This window comes from Berghia stephanieae, chromosome 3 (genome assembly GCF_034508935.2).
Source record: "Berghia stephanieae isolate SIO BIC M18660-M18661 chromosome 3, UCSD_Bste_1.3, whole genome shotgun sequence".
Taxonomy (NCBI): domain Eukaryota; kingdom Metazoa; phylum Mollusca; class Gastropoda; order Nudibranchia; family Aeolidiidae; genus Berghia; species Berghia stephanieae.
In genome coordinates this window covers 105,431,489-105,436,488 of record NC_088362.1, presented here as the reverse complement: position 1 = coordinate 105,436,488, position 5,000 = coordinate 105,431,489, and the positions used below count along the sequence as shown (strand labels likewise).

General features: G+C 35.1%; 1 protein-coding gene across 2 annotated transcripts in view; it reads right to left on the bottom strand.

The window, feature by feature from the left end:
* Nucleotides 1–5,000, bottom strand: part of LOC144969080 (mediator of RNA polymerase II transcription subunit 15-like) — a 43,019-nt gene that overhangs the window by 4,868 nt on the left and 33,151 nt on the right. The gene's annotated exons all lie outside the window — the stretch shown is intronic.

Here is a 5,000-nt window from a genome sequence, read left to right as displayed (position 1 = left end):
GTTTTTACTCACAAAAATGTGTACTTTAGACGATCTGCACTTATTTTCTAGTCTTTTAAAGCCAGTGTCAATGGCAACAGGTCAATTTTTGCCTCTGTCATTCATGACCGACGTATTTTCTTTCCGAATCGAAGCGCACTCAATCTCAAAAATAGCTGCTATCTTGTTGACGCTATGACGCCTCCTAGTAACTAGACACAGACTAAATCATGAAGTCTTGCCTTGGCAAATGACTAAAACATGGCCAAACTTAGTCCGAAGGTGCCGTGATTTTAGTCCCGGACTTGCTTAGTCAGCTTACATGAAATTCAATTTTTTCAAGTCATTGACTAAGTCAGAGATAGTCAGAGACTAAGCGGTAATCCGCGTTCATGAAAACGGCCCCCGATGTGCAACTGTGAACATTTGATAACAAACAAACAAAAATCTACTTTCACTTTTACTTGCTGATGAGAGCGAATGCTCGAAACAATATTGTAGAAGTTGATCATAATTATGCTTGAAATATTTTATCTATCTATCTATCTATCTATCTATCTATCTATCTATCTATCTATCTATCTATCTATCTATCTATCTATATCTCTATTCTATCTATCTATTATCTATTATCTATCTATCTATCTATCTATCTATCATATCTATCTTCTATCTATCTATCTATTATCTATCTATCTATCTATCTATCTATCTATCTATCTATCTATCTATCTATCTATCTATCTATCTATCTATCTATCTATCTATCTATCTATCTATCTATCTATCTATCTATCTATCTATCTATCTATCTATCTATCTATCTATCTATCTATCTATATCTATCTATCTATCTATCTATCTATCTATCTATCTATCTATCTATCTATCTATCTATCTATCTATTATCTATTATCTATCTATCTATCTATCTATCTATCTATCTATCTATCTATCTATCTATCTATCTATCTCTATTCTATCTATCTATCTATCTATCTATCTATCTATCTATCTATCTATCTATCTATCTATCTATCTATCTATCTATCTATCTATCTATCATCTATCTATCTATCTATCTATCTATCTATCATCTATCTATCTATCTATTCTATCTATCTATCTATCTATCTATCTATCCTATCTATCTATCTATCTATCTATCTATCATCTCGATCGATCATGATCGATCGATCATCTATCTATCTATCTATCTATCTATCTATCTATCTATCTATCTATCTATCTATCTATCTATCTATCTATCTATCTATCTATCCATCCATCCATCTATCTATCTATCTATCTATCTATCTATCTATCTATCTATCTATCTATCTATCTATCTATCTATCCATCCATCTATCTATCTATCTATCTATCTATCTATCCATCCATCTATCTATCTATCTATCTATCTATCCATCCATCTATCTATCTATCTATCTATCTATCTATCTATCTATCTGTCTATCTCTCTCTCTCTCTCTCTCTATATATATATATATATATATATATATATATATATATATATATAATTATTATATTATATATATATTATATATATTTATATTATAATATATCCCCACCCCTTAAAAAAATCTCGCCCTAGCCGCTGTATTTGTAACGGGTGCTGTTAGATCCCAATGTTAAGTTGGCATTCAGCCCACAACCTTTTCAGAACCATGTCCTCCTTATCTCCAAGGTAAACTTCATTAAAGTTTTCTTTTCTTTCCGCATTGTGTGTTCATCGCAACAACACATTCGTTACAATAAGTTTTAGTAATACCACAGCTAGCGTCTTGGAATGAAAGAAGACTTTTTTTTTGAAATTTAAAATACCAAAAATGAAAAGAGGGTTGGGTGTGTCCGTGGTGGTGTTGCGGTCGAACACTCGGCTGTTTGGTTTGAATTCCGATGGAGACATTTGGTCAACAACAATACCAAAATCAAATTAAATGGGCTAAATAGTAAGTAAATTATAAAAGTAATCATAATTTTAAAATATAAAATGGCGCCTTCCGTGCAGCGTCATTGGAAACCGTCGCCTTGGATTCCAAAAAGAAATATTTAGATAAACCATCAAACAAGCGCCTGATGTCAACAGGACTCACCCTTTTTGTCCAAAGTGAGCAAATTGGGGTTTAATAATCTTGCCCTATGAAAAAAAAAACCCCGAAAGATTCTGTAGCGGGGCTCAAACCCGCGACCTTTCGGGTCACAAAGCGATGCACTAACCACTCAGCCACCTCACACTCGCAATAATAATAATAATAATAATAATAATAATAATAATAATAATAATAATAATAATAATAATAATAATAATAATAATAATAATAAATGATGGTGATGACGACGACGACGACAATGATGATGATGTTGATGATGATGATGATGATGATGATGATGATGATGATGATGATGATGATGATGATGATGATGATGATGATGATGAATTATTCAGTCGCCGAAAAGAGATTCCAAATATGTTCCAACCGTTCATCCCTATTTAAGATATCATGGCGTGGGACCCAATACATTTCACTTCATCAGACAACATACAACTAGACAAGCCCCTATAGATAGTATGCGCTTGGCTAAGAAGCTCATAACATTGTCATCCGGAAGTATAACGGACCAACACACAAAACTGTGTGTATCCATGAATGTTTATAGTCAGGTTAATACAATTCAGTGAGCATTACTCATAAACGCGGATGGCAAAAAACAATAAAAAAGACCTGAGTGACGTCATCTTCGAACTATATATAGATAGTTTTGTGTGTTGGTCCGTTATACTTCCGGATGGCAATGTTATGACCTTCTTAGCCAAGCGTATACTATCTATATTATTAGACTAGGACAGATTCTACGAAGTCAACATTTGTAATCCATCCTGTATGTACTTAGAGGGCTATAAATTGAGTGATCAATTGTAACAAGTTAAACACATGCGAGTGTTTGTGTGTGTATGTGTGTGTGTGTGGGGGGGGGGGATATGTCTTACTTACAGCAATATCATGGCTGTTAAAAGAGATTTTAAACGATAACAAGACTGATGTATACCATACAGCGAAGTCCTGATAAAGCGAACACCGCCGGACCAGAAATATTGGTTGACTTTTAACCAAGGTTGACTTTATCCAATATGACTAGAACACACTTGGACTTAACTCACTCAATCCTAGCGATTTTTGCTACGTTTAAAATTGGAAAAAATGTATTAAAAATGAACATGTAGATAGATAGTTTTATTCAACTACCATGAACGTGAAAAAACTAAAAACATTAGCTTTGATATAATTTGTCCCCTCCTCCATAATTTGTCTCAGACAAATGTAATAAATAGGCATTGGGGGAAAAAAAAAAGTAACCTGGTTAAACTACGGATATAGTCGTTGTTAGGGCTGAGTGAGTTAAAGAGTGTTTACTTTACGCGGATTCCACTGTAGTGACATGACAGCATAGATGTAAATTATGAGACTACACAGAGAGTGTTAATCTCACTATTCAACATTGCTTTTAGTGCACCGTGCATGTATAAGCTTGACACTATCGTGTAAAAAAGGGGGAGTCCATTGCATTGCCACACCCTCTACAAAATCCCTTGTAAGCTTATTGGGAATTTCGGTTCTAAATTAGTTGTGTTTTTCAAAAGTCGTTCGTTGACCATTTCAAGCTTAATATAAGTCTTTACTCATTTGTAGAGCAATCGCCCCATAAGCAAAGGAAGTCGAATTATTTTTCTAACCCCTTTTTAGAGACAGCAGTGATTGGGTAGCTGGGTTTGTTCCGTCAGATGGGAAGTACTTTGCGGTGGAGTATATGGTAGCTACCAGTTGTTACTGACGCTACAGAAACCGGGACGGATAAACTCAGCTTCCATCTTCGAATGACTTTTTTTATATAGCGCAATATCCACTAAACGTGCCCAAAGCGTTTTACAAACGGTCCCTGACCAACAGCAACGAGTAACATGTAGAACGAGACGTGGTGGTGCCTGTTACGCGATATTACAAAATTTTTTTTGACAGAGGCAACGCTGTTGATAGCCAGGTACTCATTTTACACCTGAGTACGGTGAGAGAGTGGTGAGGAAAGAGCCTTTTCCAAGGTCTCAACTATGCGCCGAGCGAGGCTGAGGCTCGAACTCAGAACTTCCCGAACAGAAAGCGAGTGTCATACCACTAGACCACATAGCCCTACAATGTATTTTAATGTATTTCGGTCACGTAACTCGTTACGACCTGGTGTGTACAATGACACAAGTACAGCAGGTTAGATTTTCAAGCACCGTTTCACGATATGCATGTATATAATCTTACACACTTTTGGTTTATCTATACAGGGCATCGCTTGAATTCATTTTTATACATTATCAGTAACGTCGTCACCTGTTAACAAAACTCTAGTGTTGGGTCATTTGGTATCGATATTCGAAAGACCATCCCTTCCAAACATTTGTGAAAGTCAAGAAACTATGACTATGACATGCAAATGAACGGCTATCTTTGAGTACTTAGGCCAGAAAACTCGTCCTTCAAATATCGATCTATTTAAATGGCCCTCATCTTGGCAAAAACTCTCAAAATTGGGATTTCTCGAAATACGTGTTTTTCCAGAAATAAATAACAATGTGAAATTGAATGTAAGCTTCAATTCAATATAAGAAAATATATAAAATGGACGTTTCGGGTTTCCCCTTTATCAACAAAACAGGATTAATGAAACACTAGAGACGAATGAGATAATGTGGTAGTGGCGTTATTAACAACTGGTTAAATTTGATATTATTAGGAACTGCCCGGCACTTTAAACGACTCAGCATAATATAGGTTTTCACAATGATGTTTTTATTGTTGTTGCTGTTGATATTATTCTTGTTCTGGTTATTTTTATTTTTGATTGTGGTGGCGGTGGTTTTGGTTTCGGTGGTGGTGGTAGATGATGATGATGATGATGATGATGATTGATGATGATGATTGATGATGATGATGATGACGACGACGACGATG